Source organism: Polypterus senegalus, chromosome 14 (assembly GCF_016835505.1).
Source record: "Polypterus senegalus isolate Bchr_013 chromosome 14, ASM1683550v1, whole genome shotgun sequence".
Taxonomy (NCBI): domain Eukaryota; kingdom Metazoa; phylum Chordata; class Cladistia; order Polypteriformes; family Polypteridae; genus Polypterus; species Polypterus senegalus.
Genome location: NC_053167.1, coordinates 76,718,275 through 76,742,916, shown reverse-complemented (window position 1 = coordinate 76,742,916; position 24,642 = coordinate 76,718,275).

Below are 24,642 nucleotides of genomic sequence, written 5' to 3'. Positions count from 1 at the left end.
GATTGTGGAATAAAGGTATGAACAAATAAAAACTAAAAGGCATAAGGCAGTCTAATTAAGCGAGTACTTTTACCAACAATGTAAAGTCTAAATTAACTAGAGAAAGCGGTCTGTAACTAAAGTTCATCGTAGGATTCTTATTCCATTTAAGAAGGAGAAAGATCACTGACATTTGCTGGGCCCGTAATAGTTATTTGGAGACCATGGTCTTGAGCATTACAAACAAGGTGGGGAATTTAGTTGCAAATGTTTAATAGGAACTTTGAAGGGAGATCATTATTTGAATATTTTAGTTCACCAAAGACTTCAAGCATATCCACTTACTGAGCCTAGTAAAACAAATGATTAATTTTATCCAAGGGCATCATCTTTGGCTGAGTTGATTTCAGATTGTGAAGAAACAAACCGTGGTGTGAAATTTTTCTACGTCTACTTTATTTTTGTACATTATGGTATGGAGTATTTAGAGAAATGTTTCTTAAACTTTATTTTTGTATCAACCTAGTCTTGCCCTTCTTACAATCCATGCTGACCATTATATCAGATGGGGGTCTCCTTTGGAGAATCTCCACCAACAGTCAAAGTGGAGCAGTGTCGATTGCTTAAACTGCCAACAGCGACACATCATGAGACACTTTACAAATTGTACATGACCCTTTCTGAATGAATACAATGGTGAGTCACGACTCAAAAGGCGGCAACCTTTTATGGAATTGTAGTTTAGATAGCGCTAAGCTTATTTGGAACAGAAAATGTTGAATGTGCAAAGTACAGACTGACCAAACTTGTTTTTAAAATAGATAACGATTTACACATTTTGATCAGGGTCTCTAGATTACAAAAACAATCAATTTCTAGACATTTGCAGACTTCATTTAAATAAACCACTGGAAATAAAAGTATGTCACCTATGCCAGTGAAGCTCCACTAATTGAAGTTTCATATGACACAGCCAAGATAGGTGGCTCTATGGTGTCCTGCATTTTACTGATCAATAAAAAAGGTAATAAGAGCAGAGACATAGTGTTGAGGCACTGCTCATAAAGAAATGTATTAACATTTAGATTCAGAGATCTTAATAAAAAAAATCCTGGCAAAGTTGTGGATGTTCCCACTTAACTGAGACATTTTGGTGTCACATTAATGGTAATAATGGGGGGTTGTTGGGCACCCAAAAATTCCCAGACTTGGTCAATAGCACAGGATTTGGGTGTATTTATCAAATATGTCGGTAGGTATCATATGCCCACAAGTCTGGTTAATCACCACCAAGTGGCATCGTGCTGCGTTGACTGAGTGTGTGCTTCTGGCATTTAACTTATAATCATGCAGGTGACTTGGGCAACTTTTTTTTTCCTCCGAGCCACCATGGCAGATTTTTAAGAGAAAATGATGAGCCTGCTCTTCGCCATTGACAGACATTTTTGTGCCCTGTGACCAAACTCTTAATCAATAATATTACATTGAACTGCAAAGGTGTCTACAAGAAAGCATCAGGGAACAAATGTCCAGAGATGTGGTGCACTTGACAGCTCATCTTCACAAAATGCAGCGCCAGTTACAGGAGTGTTTCACAAAAAAAAAATATGGTGATTATCCCACCTCTGTATTTAACAGATCTTGCTCCCTGTGACTTATTTTTATTCTGGAAATTAAAATTAAGACTTGAGTGAAAAAGATTTGCTGCTATAGAAGAAATCCAGCAAAAAAGTACAAGCACAAAAGCAGCTGTTTGTGATAGCAAAAGGTGAATCTAGGAAATGTTTCCTGGAATGGGAGAGCTGCTGGGACAAGTGTATTGCATTTCAAAGAGAGTATTTTGAAGGTGAATAAAATAAAAATACTCTAAGTTTTATAATTTTTTTTTAACAATTTCAGGGATTTTTGGGGTCCCCCCTTGGGTGTATAGATAGTTAGGAAATCATTTTTACTGATGAATGGCACTTGAGAAAAAGAAATATATAGTTTCAAATGGCTCTGTGAAGATTTATGACAGTTGATAACATACATTTTTAGTAATGTTTTCACTTCTTAGCCTCTTAACTAAGAATATCTTTTCTGTCCCAAAGCATTTTTCAGAAGAATCGTCATGATCAGATTACCACAGTTCCCTTTAAATAGTTTGTGCTCAAAGTCCCAACAATTTACTCAGAATATGCTAAGAATTTTCATTCTTGAATCTTGAACCAAGACAAGCACCATAATCACTTTACCCTCACTGCCACTAGGTTCATTAGAATATCAGATCAGTCTGGATGAGAACAGGCCATTCAGCCCGACAAACCTTGCCAGTCCTACCCACTTAATTCTTCTCAGATAGCATCAAGTCTAGTTTTGAAAGTCCTTAAAGTCTCAGTGTCTACCACACTACTTGATAGCTTATTCCAAGTGTCTATCATTCTTTGTGTAAAGAAAATCTTTCTAAAGTTTGTGCAAAATTTACCTGTTGATTAACTCATTTTAACTTTTTTCCAAAAAACATAGTTTCTGAAAAACAATGGTTTAACACAGAAATAAATATAAAACATCTGTTGCTGCATGATATGGCTGCCACTTTGCCAAGAATGTGTGGCAGGCTTGCTGCCAGGCTGGGGCAGCAGCGGTCACAGTTGCAGTGCATTGCAATCTGGTTTCTACCTCTTACCATTGTTAAGTGGCAGTCCTCCTGGTGAACATTGCCGTAGGCGTGTCAGCTGCATGAACCTGTTCAGTACCACGATTAGCTGGGGACCAGTCAGCTGAAGCTGGAACCTCACATTCGTTTTCAATCGCTTGTATCAAAATCAGAGTCCAACAAGTCAAAGTCCAGTTCAGAGATAATAGGCAAAACTTTGTCCACGGAGTATTTTGCTTTACGCATTCTCTTTGTTCTCTCGCCATTATGTCAGTGCCATTTTTGTTCTTGTTTGCGCCTTACTACACACACAAGTGCAGGAAATCTTGGTCAAACCAATGAAGCTAACTTTCCTTCTAGCAATGAGAGTCCAACTAAAACATAATGGTTGCTTTTGTCACAGTTTACAGCTGATAACCATCGTCAACTCCTCCTTTCAACAAAAGTCGACATCAGCCCTGAAAGAGTTAAAATAAGTCTCACACCATTGCACTAATTCCCTTCATAATTGTAAACACTTCAATCATGTCGTTTCTTAATCTGCTTTTGTGTTAGCTGGATGGGATCAGGTCTTTTAATCTTTCCTCACAATTCATCCCCTGTAGCCCTGGAATCAGCCTAGTCGCTCTTCTCAGGACCTTTTCTAACACTGCTATGTCCTTTTTGTAGCCAGGAGACCAAAACTGCACACAGTACTCCAGATGAGGCCTCACCAGTGCGTTATAAAGCCTCAGCATAACCTCCTTGGACTTGGACTCCACACATTGGCTGCTACAGTATATAACATAACATTATGTTAGCCTTCTTAATGGCTTCTGAACATTGCCTGAAAGTTGATACCAAGTCCACTTTGACTCCTAAATACTTCTCATAAGTGTACTTCAAATTCAGTGTATACATTTTTACTTTCTACGTGTAATACTTTATATTTACTGACATTAAATTTAATTTCCCACAAATCTGCTCAGGCCTGTATGCAGTCCAAACCCTTCTGTAAAGATTCAATAGATTCAAGATTATCTGCCAATCAAGCTAGGTAAGCTTGGTATCATCTTCAAATGATCATATCCAAATCCTTTATATACTGTATATTAAAAATAGCAGTGGCCTCAGCACTGACCCCTGAGGGACACCACTCTTAACATCCCCCAGTTCGGATTCCTGTGTGATCGAGATGTATCTTTAAAACTCTGCCACCGATTAAAAAAGCTGCCTGCTGCACATGCCTTGGCACAACTGCAGCACAGATCTGTTTAACAACTGTCTAACAGCTGAGCCCTTGTAACACTGGCTTGGTCACTAAACTCTTGACAAGTGCTTATTCAACTTTGTGGCACCCCCTGTCAAGGTCAGTTCATGACTGACCCTCAGATCCACAGTGAAAACCCGCCCACATATTCCTACTGCTGTTAGAGACTCTCCCTTTTCCCCCTGTTATAAAGACACCATTGTCTTGTATAATGCTATCCTGGAAAGATTACTGTAAGTGCATCTGTTTTTATTACTGTGATTGACTTCTAAAGTTCTTTTTGCTATTAAAATTCCTCAAGTATCCCTACCCTCTCTTCCTGTTAACTTTCCGAATTGTTCAATTCAAAGAGCAAATAAGACTATCATACATACAAACCAATAATTACAAAAATGTCCAGAGTAAATATGCCTTGTGATGGTATTTATTCTCTAACGGTGCTGTATAAATCAAAGCCCGACTGACTGCTACCAGGGCACAGATCGCCATCCCCTTTCCGGCAAATCTTTGCCATCAGCTGCTTTTAAATTACTTTTCTAATGATTTTTTTCAGTTAAGTTAAGCACCTCAGGACAACCTTGGGCAATCCAGGAGAGTAAAGCTGACCCGAGATGTTGTGTCTCGCAATGATGAGTTCAACTATTAGTATCTTCTTCTTAAGTGCCTTCTTCAAGACAAACCACATTTCAAGAGCATTAAGTAATAATAGTGAAAAATAAAATGTGTGCATTACTTTAGTGAAAATGATGAGCTTGATTAGTTCACCATTTCTTTAGTTTTTAGACTCATTATGCACCAAAAGAATGACTCTGCCTTCACTCTCGTATCTAAGACTAATAGCCGTAACGTATAGCAGGTCGACGCTGAAGCAATTACTCAGGCCAAATGCTAAACTCCCACGCTCGGCATTAGAATGTTACATGATTACTATGCAGGAGACAACGTGTGTAGGTCTGGCAGGTTAGCTTTAGAAAATAAATCACTGCAATTTTGTGGGCATTGCCTCAAGGAGAGGCACTCTTCTCGGAGGCAAGTTTTTTACCTGCAGTGAAGAAGCATCCATTCATTTTCTGAAAAAACAGCTGAAAAAAAAGACAATGAACTCCAATGGAGCTGATTTTATTAGTTAAAACTTGAAACAGGGCTGGATCAGTGTGAGTAAAATACTTGCCTTCCATGATCCGACTATGCATGTCCTATAGGAGTCTCAGCGACACTCTAATTTCATAGACAGGCAAAGAGCCGGACTTAAAACTCAACTGGGCACATTCGTATTCTGTCATGGCATGGGACAGCCATGAGCGAGCCAAGTTATCCTGCTTAAATGTGTCCTACTGTACATGGAGAGCATGTAGTGTGTGTCGACATCCTGTCAAATCCCACTCAGTACAGTTCAAAGCCACTGCCCGCCAACTAAGGAAAAACCTACTATGTCACATCTTTCAAGTTTTCGGCAAATTGAGAAAATAATGTCGTCCCTGTAATTAATGATCTCAAGGCTTTATTTTTCCTGATCTTCACATGCACAATATTATTTTTTTCACGAACCTGCCATTTAAATCACGTAGTCGCAGCATTTATATCACATGATCATAATCCGACGTTTTCATTGGTAGGCGGTCTTTCCTCTTTAGTCAGTAGAGTTGCTAGGTTTTTTTCTTGCAGTATGTAAAATACTGTGTGCATACTAGCTTCTTCCATCATGCTATGACCAGAATGAAGACATATTTCGATATCACCACCACCTTATCCCATCAGGAAAGACATAATAACTTCAGAAACTAAAAATAAAAACTTCAATTTTGAACAAAATGACACTTACTAGGTTTTTCCATTGCACGTGAGATTGGGGCTGGAGCATCTGGCACAGGACAAGGGTGCCAGTCCATTGCATGGCACACTACTGCACACATCCTCAGAACTGCCAGTTAACTTAATATGCTTGTGGTTTTGTTATATAGGGTCCTAGATTACCTTATTTTCTGCTTTATGCTCTTTATCATGTAGATAAAATGCCCCAAACCGAAATCCCATGCACTTAACACTCTGGGATTAGCTTCTGTTTTTTAGCACTTCTTCCCTCCATCCCTTCTACATCTCTAAGGCTTATAGTTAGAATGAAAAAACTTTCAGCCTTCATATGTTGCCTTTTATAACTTTGTCCTCAAGCAACAATATAGAGCAATAGAAAGGACAGAGTTACATGTTGGAGAAATTGTATTATGTAGATAATATGCCCAAATTATTAAATAAAATAAATAAATGCTCCCTCCTTGGAAAATCTCCACTGACAGTTTCACAGAAACTCTTTACGTAACAATTTCTTTCTGTTAAGCTTTTTAGTTGTATTGACTTTTATCTGACTGTTGTAAACAGGATGAGTTCATTTTAGTGTGCATAGAGTCAGGGTCACTCCAGACTTGAAATGAACAACAATGACTGTTACCGCCGAAGTATAAGGCGATATCAAGCACGGGTAAAACGTGTGCCGAAAGACATCTCTCGGTCCAAAAGTTTGTTTTAAAAATACTTAGTGAAAGTTAAAAGCAAATAATCTACACAAGAATAAAGAAAAAAGCAGTTACACACGTAGAATAAAAGGCAAAAAAAAAGAAAAAAAATATCTTCTCTAAACTTAACTTTTCTTAAGAAACTTTAGTTATTTCTGTACTTAAAAGTTCTTTACTTCTTCTTCTATACTTAAAGATTCTTAACCTTCTTCTGTACGCTTTAAATGCACACACACTCAAAAGGCCCGTAGGCCAGTAGGCACAGTTTAAAACCATATGCCCTCTACACCTTACACATGGCAAGGCTGGTCACTAGCTGAGAATATTATTTAGTCAGAGCTATTAGAAATGGCAAGAATATACCAATACAATTCTATTTATGGGGGTTTTAGGAACCTCCCATAGACTATGCATTGTCATCTTAGTAAAATATCTATGAATCTTATATAACCAGGAAATTGCTCTTACAACGACAATTTATTTCTTGTATAGTCCAAAACTACACAAGGAAGGTAGGCTTGGTGTGTAATAGGTGTCAAAAAATGGGGTAAATACAATACACAAAACAGAACACAAGTGATGAAGTATCAAGTGTCTCTGTGTAACCTAATATAGAATGATCTAATTTTCCCAATATGGGTCTGTTTGTAATAGATTAAAATGTTATCAGCTATATACTAAACTAGCAAAATACCCGCGCTTCATAGCGGAGAAGTAGTGTGTGAAAGAAGTTATGAAAAAGAAAAGGAAACATTTTAAAAATAACGTAACATGATTGTCAATGTAATTGTTTTGTCACTGTTATGAGTGTTGCTGTCATCACGGATTTGATTATCATTATGTCTTTCAATCAGGTTCGTATTTGGAGGACGTGTTGTGTTCAAGTTACATTCCGTGTTTGTCAACCGTTGTAAAGATAACAGGTTTCATTCATCGAAGTGTTCACTACCCAAATCGCTACTCGTGAATCGTGATGTTTAACAGGCATTCCCGGTATTAACTTGTGGATTTGCCTGCTAATATTTAGCAGCAGTGTATCTATGAACTTGTGGAATTTCCTGCGAGTATTTAATGACAGAGTCTCTATGAACTTGTGGATTTGCCTGCGAGTATTTAGCGACAGCGTGTCTATTAACTTGTGGATTTTTCTGCAAGTATTTGGTGGCAGCGTCACAAAGTTGTTTCTGTCTAGCTGCATCAGAAAATGTACCACGACGTCTGTCACGCCTCCTTTTTACTGTTTTCTCACAGCTTGGATTGCTGCTGTCATAACCGGTTTGAGTTTCATGGTTTGCTTCAATTACGTTAGTATTTGCAGGACTTGTGTTGACGTGACATTCGGCATCTGTCAAGCGTTGTAAGCATACAACCGCCTTCATTGATAACTTTGCATCGTAATAAACGAACAATAAAACAGGAGAAGTCATGTATTAAATAAAAAGGCTGCAGTTATCAGCAGGGAGACGTGAATACCGTGGCAAAGCAAAGAAGGGAATGAAGAGACCGGAGCGACGGATGGCCTTATATGGGCAGGCAGTCAATTACGTGGGAGGCGGGCGTGGGGATGGGGGACGCAGTATAAGCAGGCAGCAAATTACATGGGAGGTGTGGTGATGGGGGACGCAACGCCGCCTCACACGTCGACTGAGCTGCAGGCTATGGACGTATATATGTACGTAAGTAGGATTCAATTATGACCGTTATGCGTAGAATTTCTAAATGAAACTTGCTTAACTTTTGTAAGTAAAATGTAAGGAATGAGCCTTCTACCTACACAGGAAGTTGGAGAATTAGTGATGAGTGAGTGAGTCAGTGAGTCAGTCAGTCAGTGAGGGCTTTGCCTTTTATTATTATAGATATTCAATTATATGATATTCCTATTCTATAAAGCCTTTGTCTAACAAAGGATTAGCATATCACAATTTGAATAATCTTGTATTGGTGTGCTTCAAATATATCATTGTCTAAATAAATTTCTCATACATTGATGAAGTCTGAAAAACATTTTATGTAAGTTGAACCTCGCTGTCAACAGTAATAACATGGAGGGGAGGAATCCCTTTAGGACAATCGCTGCCAACGTCTTGGAGGAGCAATGTCAGTTTCTTAAACAATTTGCAGCAACCAGCACTGAGCAACCGTATGCGACCCATTCCCACTCAACACATTGGTGAATTGTGACCCAAAAGCGTAACCTACAGTTTAAAAAACTGTGCTCTAGAGCAGCGGGTGCAGGCAGCTCCCTTGGTTCACCCAATCCTATTTCAGCCACAATCCAATTCCCGTGGCTGACAGAATCCATTTAATTGTTTTTTCCTAGGCCATTCGCCAGTGAAAGTACTCAGGTACATCTCATTCTCCAGTTGCTTTGTTAAGTTGTAGCCTGTCCTTCCTAACTAGGCAGTTTATGGCCTTCCTTGAAGAATGTGCTTACAGAATGTCCTGTACAGAATAACCTTTGCCAACGTGTTTTGAGGCATGTCTCAAACCTCCGCAATAAATTACACTTCCAAAGCAATACTTAACAAAAGGTAACAGCATTCTTAAAGCTTGGATGGGTTGGGGGTTACTGTGGCTGACTTAGTTTAAAGAAACCTGTTCTTTCTTTAAGTCACTATTAGTACTTAAATAGCAATTTACAACCAACTATCAAAATATTCAATATTAATCTCCATAACACTCATTTTTAGATGCTTGAAGAATCTAGCACTTCATGCACACAGTAACTGGGCCCGGTTCTAAAATCCTGACCACATTCATGACACATTTGTACCAATTATTTAATTAATCAACACACACTCTGTAATGTTTAGGTACACTCCATTTTTTTCTCAATGCACTGGCATGCCATTTAGATTTGTGTTTCTAACTTATACACATTTTCAAAATAAGACAATAAGCCACAGACTCATTAAGTGTTGGAGATCTATTTTGAAATTCCCAGAAGATTTCCAAGAAAGCAGTTGTAATGGTGAACAACCAAATAGGTGAGCTTGAGCTTCAGCCTCCATGATTCACTGGTCCAAGTAGCCAACTTCTTGGCCTTTCTTTGGGGCTCAAGAATGGTAGGGGTGGAACTTTTAGTCTGATGTGGACTCAGTGGTATTTTTCAGGGTAGAAGTCCTCATGGTAGTGGAGGAAGAGTACAGAAGGTTATTCTGAGGAGTAAATTCAGTATCCTTCTCTGATGTCCCTTTCATGTCTGCCCCTGTAAGGTCCGTGACACCACTGGCATTGGAAAAGATTCCAGCTCTATATGACTATCAGCAAAAAATCTGGCAGTAAGACAGAATTTTTTATCCTAAAGTAGGAAAAATAGAACTGAACCCTGTCCTGGACCACATGCCATGTAGTTCAGTTTTTGCTGTACTTTAAAGAGAACATTACTTTGCTTATCAAAACAGATTGTATCAAAATCATTTCACTGTCTAAACATTACATTTGAACAAAAGACAAATATGTATATCTAAAACAGTGTAGCTGGTAAAGTTAAAATGTCAGAGGCCAATGAAAATCATGAGTGATGGCTTTTTAAATTTCTTTTATGAACATGTTTATCAGAGCACACTATGCACAACTCTTAGATAAAATAAAAAATACATTGGCATAGTTCTCTGGAAATCTCTCTCTATATAAAATCCAGCGTCCATCTCTCTGTCTGTCCACTTTTCACAATACAACTACTTAATGGATTAAGATAGGGCTTTTTTCTATAATTTACTTGAACATTCCAGTTGATTTTGCGACTTCTCTCATCGCAGTAAGTATCGCAGGAGCGATTTATTTGCGATAATCCGAGACAGAGGCTGTGGACCAAGGGGAGGACGAATCATGACGTCAGGAGGGGAGAGCCATGCGAGGCCCTCCTTATTAACGTGCCAGCCTCTGTTCAAGTTGGTGTACCTGTCACCATGATTTAGAGCGTACCTTGCCTAGAAACTATCTTGCATAGTTTCTCCTGTTTCACTACTACACAGGCAGAACCATGGGGGACAGCTAGTTAAATATAAAACACAACTGACGATCAAGTGCTTATTAAAGGAATACTCCACACAAAAATGATAACAATTTTTGTTGCTTACAATTTTTAATCTCATGTTTTCATGCAGAACAAAAGAAAAAACTTTATAATGGAACCTAATGGTGACCCATATCATAGAACGGCAAATGATGTGAAAAATGGCCATGGAAAAAACAGAAAATCCCCATGTTACTCATGAAGCGTAATTTATATATCTGTTCATGCACAATGCATGAATTTTTGCTAAAATATTATTAATAGTTACTTCCGGAAACAGCAGTGCGCATCATGAATGGAAAAACACATTCCCGTTATTCGATGCTTTTGAACTGAAGTCCCACCTGTCCCTCCATTCACTGGTCAACAGTCCTGTCTTCAATTTAAGAGCACTGAATTATGGAAATGCAGTTTCCTGTTTACAAAAGTAAATGTTAATATATGTTAACAAATAATGCATGCGTTTTTCATTTCTTGCGCATACAATAGGATAACTGACATGTGGATTATGCAACATGAGTAACGTGAGAATTATTTTCTTTTTTTCCCCAAAAAAATGTTTTTCACATCATTTGCCATTGTATATCATGGGTTGCCATTAGCTTTCAGTATATGATAAACTTTTTGCTCTCGTTCTGCAAGAAAGCATGAGATTAAATTTTTTTCTCAGCCATCACTACAAACTAAATGGGGTAAGTAACATGCGAAAAGCATTACTATTAGGTGGAATATCCTTTTAAATAAAACACTGCCTGCTGGCACATACTGTATAGGAGCTTAATTCAATATTTTATAAATGGTGGAACAAACAAAACCCACAGGTTGTTTTCCTTGATCCCAATAAAACACCTCTGGGGAGACCTTAAAATAGCTGACCACTTTAAGTTTCCATCCAACCTGACAGAGCTTGAGAAGATCTACAGAGAAGAATCGCAGAAACCTCCCAAATCCTGGTCTGTTAGACTTGTTGCATCATACCCAAGAAGACTCCATGCTGTAATCATTGTTATCAACAAAGTACTAAGAAAAGGGTCTAATTACTTGTGTCAATGGGATATGTCAGTCATTTATGTTTAATCAATTTGCAAAAACTCCTAAAGTCCACATTGCCATTTTTAGGGTACTGGGTATTACTTGATGTGGGGAAATATGAATTTAAATGATTTTAGCACAAGGCTGCAACATAGCAAAATGTGATAAAGGTGAAGGGATTTGAATACGTTCTGAATTGGCTGTAGGTGTTTATTATATTTAGCAGCTGTCATGGTGGCCACATCTAAGATTGTCATGTGGGCAGATGGCCCACTATTTATCATTTATTCTACTAATTTACACCCCAAGTTTCCTAATTGTATGACCACTTTGAATGCTGATATAAACTTTTTTCAAGTCGAGAGTTTATAACTGTGTGGACTTCATGGAGAAATAACATAAGAGTGCAACAAATAAGTTGAATATTTTTGTTTGTCCAGACAAAAGTCACTTTTATCGGCACAAAACCCCATGAATGAGATGATGTGGGGTCTTGAAGTTTTTGCTCTACAGCCCCTTCACCATTTAATGCCCCCTGAGCAACAAATGGATTCTCAGCTTCAAATTTTTCTGATTATCCATTCATAATGGTTTTAAACTCCGCAAGTGAAAGTCCTTACAGGAAAGAATTCAGAACACACTAAAAAAAAAATGTGCTAAATAAAAAGTACATCTCACTTGAGGCCTTCCGAAATCGAAATTACATCCTACACCTTGCCAAGACCTAACAGTAGGGTATCTCAAGCATTACTTTGCCGTCGTTCTTCTTCCTGCGGCACAAATGTAAAATTTTCCTAAATGCCAACTCTGCGGGTTGGTTTGAGATAGACTGCTTACTTGCACCATGTCTTCAGACTGTGCCACTTAACAGCCTGCCATGCCAACAACTGACAACCTTATAAACTGTGCATAATTGCTACATCCACTCTGGCGCTATAACCTTTTAATGCAATCAGACAAACCAAAGCTGTGCAGACCTTTGCCATAATTGGAAATCTGAACAAAACTTTGACTTTTTTTTCTTATTTGAGAGCTGTCAGGTGCTGTGCTCTCCTCAGATTTCACACAGTTTTGTTCAGCAACTATTAACTAACATGAAGTGCTTCTTCATAAATCGTCAGCCATGAACCCAGCTGTGATAATAAAGACAAGTGGAAGTGGCATTCTTTTTTTTTTAAGTATCCTCTTAAATTTATTTCTCACAATACATTCCTAAGGCAGCATGGTTAATTTATTACATTTTTTTAATAGTCTGCATTTAATTGCAGAAATTTGCATGTTCCTCCTCTTCGTGTGGGTTTCCCATGGTGTAAAGACACACTTGTAGGCATGCTGTATAGAATGGTTCTAAAAGGCATAGTGAACGAGGCAGTTCATTGAATTTTTTCAGGAGTTCTCGCTCTCTTTCTTTTGCTTTTTTACTGTAATGAAAACTTTTTTTGTTATTAATTATAAATGTTAAGATTTGGCCTCTGGCTTGTTGCTGTAAGTTACTTTTTTATTTTTTAATAGATTTTTAAATTGAGGATACACCGGTTAATGTCTGACCTGAGCTTCGTCTCATCTCAAGAGATGTTACATAATGAATACTGAGGATCAGAAGGCTACCTGACATCCAAAATATCTGTGAATGTAGGAGACTTTGTAAATGTAAAGTGGGAGATGTTAAATATTTCTGTGCTCGCCTGGTAGCAATGCGATCACTACAGCCAAAGGAGCTCATCTAAAGATGGAAAGGGCAAAGATCCAGAGCGAGGATAAACAATAAAAGACAGAAAAGATTCAAAACTGGCCATCCTTGATTGGGTTTTTTAAATTGAAAGCACTATCACATCTCATAGCGAGCTACAGCGAGTTCAGGCTTTTGGTCTTGTGGAGAGCCATCTTAAACCTCCTATTTCAGATGCTACTTAAATGCTGGATGGGTTACGTCTCATATGATGAGATGGAGGGGAAAAAGCAGAAGGGTTGTATGTAGACTTACAGTAGTTTGATAAGATATACCAAAAAAGCGAGCACATTATAATTAAAGCTGAAATGTGCAATCCAGACTTTAAAACGCAGTCTGAATTCATCCATGTTACCAAATAGGAGGGGTCTCCATCACTCTGTTGATATTTACTTTTAAACTCAGCAAGATAAATGATCCAGTCCATTATGAACACTCAAAAGATGAGTCATCCTGATTACTGGTATCTTCAAAGAGGCAACTTTGGATGGAACAGACTGCCAAGAGTATGTCTTTCTTGTGGACACAGCAAGTTGGACCTGATGTGCTCAAATGTTATTGCCTTTAAATGTAAACCAGTGGTACATCTGGACACATCTCACCATCTTAGTGCCACCTACAAGTGTGTTATTGACAGCAGAAGCTCTACATTATCCAAGCTATAAGATTTTATGTGTGTTTGGGGGAGTTGATGTTTGTGTATTATAATATGTATAAACTGTATATTGTAAGCGCCATGGAGGAAGGATGGAAATCCTGGCCAGGATGGAGGATGATTTCTTGTCTGGGCAGGATGCCATAATGGATGCCAGAAGCAGTTCACTCCTCCACAACGCAGTTGGCAGTGTTCCTCAAGGCTGAACCCAATTACAACACGGTGGCATGTTAACAAAACAAAACTCTGTTGGGGTCCTTCATGAAGAAGTCCTGCAGAAGGATGGAAAGACCTGGTGGAGCAGAAGTACTGGAATGCAGGTTGAGCAGAAATTCACAGCTGGAGGGGGTTAAAACAGATGTTGTGCAACTGAGTGATCCAAATGGGCAGAAGCCCTGAGAGTACGTACGCTGGAGGGGGATATTGACGAGTTGAACTCAAGTCTGTAGATGTGTAATGACATTTGACTGGTGATCATTGCCAGTACATATGAAGAAGGGACAAAGCAAATTCAGTTGTGACTTATCTAGGTCTTTGGATGCATACTTGTTGTTTTGCGGTCATTCCACATGGCCCGTAACAGTGGAACTGTGATGCAGGGATAGAATTTGAGCATGGGCTCTTGATTGATATTAAGTCCAAAGCAACTGCTGGTAGGAAAAATTCCCTAAAAATCAATATTGATAGAAATGTGTTGAGATTGAACTGGAATCACAGATAGATAGATAGATAGATAGATAGATAGATAGATAGATAGATAGATAGATAGATAGATAGATAGATAGATAATATGAATTCTCTAAAACAACTCATGGTTAATAAATACATTTTGTTAAAAATGTCAATATGCAACAAATGAGACCAAAGTATAAATGGTCCTCTTTTTATCCGGACCTCTTGGACATTTGTGAGTCTTTTTAAAGTAATTGTGTACAGTGTTTATGGAATCTGGAGATACCTAATTAAAGTTTTTTTTTTAAATCAGGGAAGATAAATTATTAAGAAAAAGTGGATTTGCTGAAATGTCAGCTTTAATTTATGGATTTTAGAGTTAATGCGAACTCTGATAATATTTTAAAATGAACTGAGTGAGTTTTCATTAAAAGAAGTATCAAAAGATAGCACAGCGATTGTACAAGGCTTTATTCTCTTTTGCCAGTAACAGACAGCTTCTCCAGGCTTCTATTCTGAACTTCTTTTCTGAAGCATTTCTACTCAACAAAGCTGAAGGTAAGCTCAGGTAAATAATACATGTAAATAATAGGGGAGAGTTAGACAACCAGTCTAATCCTGGAGAATATTTATCACGAAATGAAGATCTAAAAACACAGAAACTAAAGAATGAAACCAAGTCAGTTTCCAAATTCTTTCTACATGGGCAAATGTTTCTCATGGGGTTCCTGTTTAACATTAATGTCATCAGAGGGGCCAACAGTCCAGAGTCAAAATTATAAATGACCAGAAAGGAACCCCCTGTGCTTACAGATGTACTGTATCAGATTTCTGGTTAGTGTTTCTTGTCTCAAGGTTCAGGCTTAATGATGTTCTGAACACAATTGGTTTTTCCTTGTTGTGAAAGCTTGGCTAAATTTATCACATTTTAGGGAAAGTACCATTGTTAAATTTACTATGGAATGCATCAAAATTAAGAATTGCCTGCATTTTCATACAGTAGTTGACCACAAAACCTGTCAAATAATGAAAACACAGACTCCAATCTCGGTTGAGCAGGTCTGGCCTTGGAGGATTTCCGTCTCCATCTCTGGCTTGTACCAAAGTGAGATGTCTGGCTTTATAAGACTGCATACCTCTAATAAGCACAGAAGGTGACCCTCAGAGCGTGCATGACAATGTGTATTTATATATATATTGTGGCGGTCAGGCAGGATCCCTGCAGCATATTTCCCAGGGTAGCAAGCAGGGGAGACCCAATACCTCCCCCTGGATGCTAGATGCCCCCTAGGTTGCAGTGGTGCCTCGGACTCCCGCAGGGCTTCATGGGAGTTGGAGTTTGGTGCAGCCCTGTTGGGTTCCACAGGTGCTGCCAGGGGGTGCTGCAGCAGGAGCTGCTGGGCCCTTCTGGGCAGTAGTTTTGCCACACCCAGAAGTGCAGCTGGGTGTTGGCAATCAAGCACCTGGAGCACTTCCGGGTGCCTAATAAAAGGAGCCAGCGACCACCACTCAGGAGCCAGAGTCAAGAGGGAGAAAACAAAGCTGCCTAGGAGTGGGGGACAACACTTTAATTTATTGGTGTTTTGGTGTGTGCTGTGCTTGGGACTGCGTACTGCCTGTGGGGCATTGGGAAGACGTGCGCCCACAGGAGAAGAGAAATAAAAAGTTGTTTTATTTTTCGTGTGCCTCCTTGTCCAGTCTGTGTTGGGTCCAGCACCTACAGTATATAGCGTCTTTCACTATATATATATTATGATGAATGACAAACATGTGTGGGCGCCCCAACCCAAATGAAGTATGATTTTTTAATTGGTCAGGAGGCCGGCCCTAAGCTGCCACAAGAAACAGGGCGAAGATCATCCTGTCTCACCCAGAAGAGAGGCAGAAGAGGCCAATGTGACAGTGGGTACACTGCCGTCCCGGCTGGGTTAGGCCCAGGAACAATAGTTGGCTGTGAGGACAGTATAGTGGAAGGACATGGGGAGACAATCTGGCAGGACTACGGGGCCATCCGACACAATAAGAGGCAGTTTCCCTGGGCAGTTGTACCTGTGCAGATACCCACAAGGCAAACTGTATACTGTAGTTTTGTAGAACAGCCTTGTTGGATTCAGTGGGGGCTGCCAGGGGGTGCTACAGGGATCTCTCATCCCTGCTTTATGGGACTTCTGTTTGACCTGGAAGTAGTTCCACCAGGTTATACCCTAGCTTCAAAAGTAGTCCTGGGTCTAGGATAAAAGAAGCTGTTCAATCTTATCCAGGAGAGTCAGATTCAAGTGGAAGTGGACAAAGCTCACCTGGGAGGTGAAAAGGAAGAGAGAAGGTGGAAAGAAGACTCTTTAGTCGGCACATTATATATATATATATATATATATATATATATATATATATATATATATATATATATATATATATATATATATATATACACTACATATTTAAAAATTAGACAATGATGTCAACTTACTTAGTTATTTGTTTAGATGAGCAGTCAGAAGGTGGATGCTTTGTAGCCTTGTCGGTGATTCTACTGGAATGGTGTCTGTATCTTTAGAAAAATGAATTGATTTGGTTGTTTTGAGTTCAGAAATCTGCATCTCTTGTGACTCGTCATCAACTCTCTTAACAGCTGTCCTTTTGACAGGTTTGGCACACAGTTTACTTCAAATGCATATTTTGTAATTCATACTTTTATGAACTTTCTTTCAACCTTGCATTGACTCCTACACTACTTTTGTATCACTGAACAGCAGAGAGCACACACTTCACCTGTGACAACATATTATTCACTTTTACTACTAGTCCATTAATGTCTCTGAATGCCAAAGTATAATCTGATTTTACAGAAAGGATTTTCTCATGCAACATGTTATGTTTATTTTTAACAAATGCAATACACATTTAAATGTTTAATTGGGGTCTTTTTAGAAAACTTTTCAGTTGCAGACAGTTTATCATAATCAGACGCTTGATCTCTATCTGTCTGTCTGACTAGATTAACAAGACCACAACTGCCCCATTTTGAGTGCCACCTTCATGAGGCGTTGGATTGGTTTCAAAATGTGACACTCAGTGAGCAATCAAACTGTTCCCATTCATTCCTCACCAAAATTCTCTCATGATTGTCTCCAGGCGTATATATTATACTTCTGGTTTCAGTGAGACTTTGGTGCAAATGGCTGAGCCAGTTTATCAGATCAAATTCCATCCATCTATCCAACCCGCTGAATCCGAACACAAGGTCACAGGGGTCTGCTGGAGCCAATCCTAGCCAACACAGGGCACAAGGCAGGAACCAATCCCAGGCAGGGTGCCAACCCACTGCAGGACACACACAAACACACCAAGCACACACTAGGGCCAATTTAGAATCGCCAATGCACCTAACCTGCATGTCATTGGACGGTGGGAGAAAACTGGAGCGCCCGGAGAAAACCCACACAGACACGGGGAGAACATGCAAACTCCATGCAGGGTGGACCCGGGAAGTGAACCCGGGTCTCCTAACTGCAAGGCCGTAGCGCTACCACTGCGCCACCGTGCCGCCCGTCAGATCAAATTCCCAAAGGTAAACCCACTCAAATTAAAATCATTTGTGAGGGCAGAAACATTCATTTATCAGGTTATCAACCACTCCTTTGAAATACAGCATGTGACTTGAATTACATGTAAGCCTTAATGAGACATTTGTCCTTCTAACACTTTTTACACATTTTTTGTTCTCCAAACAACACAAGGTTTTCAATTTTAATCTTCAACATTAATTCATTTTACAGACTGTAATTTTATTCCAAAAAGCAATAAAACAAAAAGGCTAAAAAATCAGCAGAAATGGCTAAATAGGCGAATTATTTAAATAGTAAAACTGAAAGATCACAGTACAAGAAATTTGCATAGAGGAGTACAAGACACTACAGCAAGAGATAAAAAAAAAGAATTTGAAACATCAAAAGAGGAACTAAAATAAAAATGACTAATGATGCCAAGCAATTGTTTAGTACTATGCCAGTAAGAAACCTTAGAGACACAAATGGAGAAATCATTGAAAATGAGAAGGAAATATAACAAGAGAACTGAACAGATATTTCATTTAACTATTTATAAAAGAAAAAACAAGTGGAATGCCTCAAGCAGAAGTAAAAGCAAACCCGAGTTCATAGATTTTAAAAGAGAAGGGTCTGATGTGCTTCAAACCCTCAATACTCTGAAGATTAATAAAACTCCTGGACCTTTTGAATTGAAAGAAATGAAAAACAACCTAATTGGGCATACCGTACCGTACAGTATTTCAGCAATCACTGCAGAAAGGAGAAATACCTGAGGGCTGGAAAGTTGCAAATGTGACTCCAGCCTTCAAGAAGGGAGATAAAATGGAGGCTAGTAATTACAGACCAGTAGTTTTTACTTCTGGGCCTTGCAAAATCATGAAAGTATAATAAGAAATACATTAGAAAATTACCTAAATGAAATGTACTAAATAGCAGCCAGCATGGGATTGTGAGAAGAAGGTCCTGCCAAACCAAGCTTTTCGATTTGTTTGTAGAAGCAACTGGAATAGTTGACAAAACAAATTATAAAGCGTAATTTACTTTCAGAAAGTCTTTGATTCGGTCGTCCGACACCCAAAGATAAATTGAGCTGTGAGCGTCAGAGGTATCTTATAAGACTCGATCTCTAATTGGTTAACTGGGGGGAGAGTACAGATAAGAGGCGAATGGTCATCAGTGGAGTTCCCCAGGGGTCTGTCCTTGAGCCATTACTTTTTCTCATTTATATTAATGACATTAATTCTAGTATAATAAACTTGTAAAATTGTATGGATAGCAGAAAAGGAGGCAGCAAAAAGAATTCAAAAAACCTGGAAAACCTTCAGAACTGAGTGAACACTTGAAAAATACAGTTTAATATGAAAAAAATATTCAAAGTCCTTTATGAGGACAAAAGGAAAATCAATTATAAATATAAGATGGGAGACACTGTCATATTGGAAGCAACCTCTGAAAAGGATTTAGGGTTTATGTTGACACATCAATTTCATCAGCTAAGCAATGTGCAGCAGCAATTAAAAAAGTAGCTAAAATGTTAGGTTATAACATGAAAACCTAAATTTAAATCAAGGGACATTATGCTCAAACAATGTAATATACTTGTAAAACCACTTCTGGAGTATTGTGTGCAATTCTGGCCACTACGGTACAAGAAAGACATAGCAGCACTTGAAGATGTGCAGAGGTCAGCAAGCAAGTGCATCCTAGGGCTTAAGGACGTGTCCTCTTGTGACAGACTCAGAGAATTAAACTTGTTTAGTGTCAAGCAGAGGAGACTGCATGAAGACCCAATCCAGGTGTTCAAAATCCACAAAGGCATTGATAAAGTAGATTCAGCAGAATTCTTTTATCTTAAGGGCAAATCTACATACTTGAGGACATCAGTGGAAATTAAGGGGAAGAGCTTTTAAGACTGAAGCCAGGAAGCACTTCTTTATGCAAAGAATTATGGGACTCTGGAACAAACTAATGAAGTAGAAATCTTGACAACCTTTAAGGAGAACCTGGATGAGATGTTGGGACAGCTAAGCTATTAATTAAACAAAGGGGCTTGATAGACTGAATGGTCACTGCCCCTGCCAGGTTACAGATCAAATATAAAGCAAGGATATTGAAGCCAGGGGGCATTGATGCTGACCAGAAAACAAAAGTATAACAAATTACTGAATACATCCAACCAAGAAATTTATCACACATTAATAGGCATCTTGCGATTAATCACACATTGTAAAATAGCTTATACGTGTTATTTTTCAACAAAATATTATGAGATTCAGACATTTTAAAAGAAGACCAGCTTTGCATGCTACATCAGTGTTCACCCACAGGGGCGCGGTTTTCACTTGAAAGATAAAAAGCACAGCAAACTGTTCCTGCCACGTGCTTGGTATCATGTTGATTTACTTCACATTTATGTGAGAACTCCTAACATGAAGGCCTCTGCTATCACACAAGCAAATAGGAAGTAAGAAATACAGCACCTGGAATATGAGATACAATAATTGTTTCATACCATTAAAGAACATATTAAAATATAGAAAATTCTACTGAATCATTGGAATTGTTGAGACTGTTTCCTGTGCCTTCTTCTCTGTTGTGTTTCAGATTTTCATGTGGCATTATGTACACAGAAATTACCATTATTTAAGCTATATAAAAGTTAACTCAGTGACAGTGGATCAGAGTGAACATGAATGTGTGTCTCTGCAAATCACTGCTCACACAAGCTAATGCACAATTGCCATGCTCCTTTGATTATTGCTTAATTCACGTGTTGTTGGCTTTACAGTGTTATTATTTAACTTTCACTGCTAGTGGACTCAACTAATTTTCCTCTGGTGACCTGACATTAGCTCTAAACAAACCTGACTTCTATTAACTACACAACACACTCCTTTTATTTTCTGCACCAGCATTTTACATTTAGAAAAAAGAATATTCTGTAAACATAAAGCACATTCAAGTAAACTGACACAAGCGCCGTTTGTAATGGCAACTAAGCAAGCAATACTATAAAAATAGGCAGAGTCAAACTGTGGATGAGGTGCTGGACTCTACACCTCTTGGTTCAGTCCTCCCTACTGACTTGTTGTGTGACCCCAGAAAATGTCACTTGCACTGCAGAATGCTGATGTAAGCAAACAATCGTATTATGCATTTGGCATTGTGCTTTTGAATTAAAGTGTAATGCCAACTAAATTCATTTTGTTTAACATATATAGCAATTTAGTTTGGTCATGGTGGGACAACATCGGGCAGAAGGCAGAATGCAGTCTGGACAGAGCAACAGTCCATCACAGAGCCCCCTCATGCACACACCTACATTTCATAAAGGGCCGTATAGGATTCATCAGTTGGAGACCTGGCTGCTTCCAATGGAAGCCCCTTCCTTTCCTGGAAAGAATCCATGTAATATCAACAGCTACATTTAGGCAACAGTATTGTTACAGACTTGCTTCTGGAAAGACGTTCTTCAATTTGCTGCTTTTGCAATTGCAGTGCAAAACTTTCTTATAATATACGGGGATAACTAGCTGGTACCCAACTCTTCTTTGGTGTATTTAGATAGATAGATAGATAGATAGATAGATAGATAGATAGATAGATAGATAGATAGATAGATAGATAGATAGATAGATAGATAGATAGATAGATAGATAGATAGATAGATAGATAGATAGATAGATAGATAGATAGATAGATAGATAGATAGGGTGTGAATAAAAGGGGCCGCCTTCCTGAAGAGGAAAGTGAAGGCATTGTCTGGCCAGGACTTTGGGGGTTTTGTGGTGCACTTGTGACTGTGGGTGACATGATGGTGTCTGCCTGTCTGTGTCCGGGCCAGCTTCCACAATAGATAGATAGATAGAAGTCCCCAAGTGAAAATTAAAACATCACAGAACCTAAAAAGAGAGAGGAAAAATATCTCTAATCAACTATATAATAAAACACTAAGGTCTGTGTGTACATTTTCTCAGATCAATCTGATGTTGAATGCATGCTCAAAGACAGAAAATATAAGACTATCGAGACAGGCAGCACTAGTGAAGTGATGTTTAAACACACAAAAACAAGTTAAAAGCACTGAAGATACACATTGGGCAAGCAATAAAAAAAATGGAATTCCTGACTCCATGTCATGATATCCATCAGAGACACATGATGATTTTTAAGAGAGTGACGTCTGAGGTATCAGAGATTACAGGATTACAGTATGCTCATTCAGAAGTGGTTTTCATGAAGCCTTGTCCTTTATGCACCAAGATTTGGACTGGATTCCTTGAATCTTTTAATTATAATTTGCTCTGTAGTGAGTGAAATGCCTGATGTGTCTTTGGGAAATGTTAATGTCAAAGTGCTGATTTATTTGTTGATGCATCTGCCTCAGCCAATCCATGCACTTGAAGGACTAGGCCTTTTTTGTAGGCTCCTTATATAAAATAGCACGCTTGCCTCACCTGTTTCGTATCATCTTGTTATTTCAATTTGTCACGTTGTTTTGAGCTCCTAAACTATACTGCTCAACTTTTTTAGAACGTGTGGGATCAAATTTCAGAATAAATGTCAGTCAGTGAGTTATCTTCCAACCCGCTATATCCTAACACAGGGTCACGGGGTTCTGCTGGAGCCAATCCCAGCCCACACAGGGTGCAAGGCAGGAACAAATCCCTGGGCAGGGCGCCAGCCCACTGCATGGAACACACACACCAAGCACACACACTAAGGACAATTTAGGATCGCCACTGCACCTAACCTGCATGTCTTTGGACTGTGGGAGGAAACCGGAGCGCCCGGAGGAAACCCACGCAGACACGGGGAGAACATGCAGACTCCACGTAGGGAGGACCCGGGAAACAAACCCGGGTCTCCTAACTGCGAGGCAGCAGCGCTACTATGCTACCACAGAATAAATGTATATCTTCAAAAAACTATGTAGCTGAGTAGTCTCCTTATTGTTCTGTTTACCCCCAGAAAACCAACACACACTCCAATGTTATAATCGGGACAGAAGAAACATGTTTCTTTGTGCACTTTTCTTATAATATTTTTTTCTAGTTCTTGTGCATGAGAGAGTAGAATGTCAGTGCCCGATCTGCACGATGGACAAGCCCATTGTGTTAATATAAGTTACCAAAGCACAAGGCTTAGTGACTTTTGCGTTTCCCCTGACACAAGCGATAGTTGCTGAATTGTGAACAGTATTTAGGGGGCTAACACTTTTCTTGTCCTTCCACTTGATTGTAATCATTGTGCATTTTTGCTACATAGATACTACACCCTGCTGCAGTGTTACGTGACTGAAGTCCCTAGGCATATCACAGCAGTTTGGTTGTACCGTGCCATATGCATCAGTTTCACTAGCTGTGTCAACGTCTTATGAGCATTTCACATTGTCACCACTATCGCTTGATTCAATTCATGATTCAGTTTCAGTTTGTTGTAAATCTGGCTCTATACCTTTTCATGTACACACTATTGTATGTTTTGGTTGAAAGCTCCGTCCCACTCATGAATATTGGTGAGAGTAGTAAAGCGTATAAAAATATTCTTGATTTTTTTTATGCATAATGTTATTTTTATCCACTAGATGGCAACTTTCTCAAGCATTACTCAGACTTAACACGTTACATCGGCTCCTAAAAGACACTTGGGCTTAACCATATTTACATAGAATTCTGAGCCCAGGGAATGCTTGGGGTCAATGTCAAGGAGGTTAAGTAAAACATGAAAATACCTTGTTTTTATAGTGTTTTTGATTGAGTACAAATCAAAGTCATTTGTTTTCATTTGAATTTTCCATACTGTCCTAACATTTTTGGAATTGGGATGGTAGATCTAATTTTTTTGAGATAATAAAAACAGAGTAATAAAAATAGACTTTACTAATACTTTAAGCAACAATTTTCACAACATTGTAAAATTTAAGGTCATCTTTGAAAACACACAAATATACATCAAGACAAAGACATATTTCAGGACAGCCTGGGATGTCAGGGAATCGAGTTGGAGAGGCTAGGGGTTAATCGTTGCTTGACGTAGATGATGTTGTCCTCTTTGCCTCAGCTGACTATTTAGTATGCACTTGAGTTATTTGATACTGAATATGAAGCAGCAGGGATGAGGATCGTCATAGTTCTGTCTTAGAAAACAATGGATTGCGCTCTCCAGGTGAGTAGGGAGAAACTGCCTTTAGTGGAGGATTTCAAGTATCTTGGGATCTTGTTCACGAGTGATGGAAGAAGGGAACATGAAATCAATAAGTGGATTGGAGCAGCGGCAACTGTTCTGTGTATGCTGTACCAGTCTGTGGTGGTGAAGCGAGAACTGAGTCAAATGACAAAATGCTCAGTTTACTGGTCGATCTACATACCTGTCTTACTATATGGTCATGAACTATGGATTATAACCGAAAAAATGAGATTACACGTATAAATGGCAGAAATGAGGTTTCATTACAGAGCTGCTGAGCTGACATGCCATAAGAAACTCAATGATTCAGAAGAGCCTCAGTGAAGAGTCGCTGCTCCTCTGAATTGAGAAGAGCCAACTGAGGTTGTTTAAGCATTTTGAAAGAATTCACCTTTAAAAGATGGCTCCCTGGCTTCCACACCAATG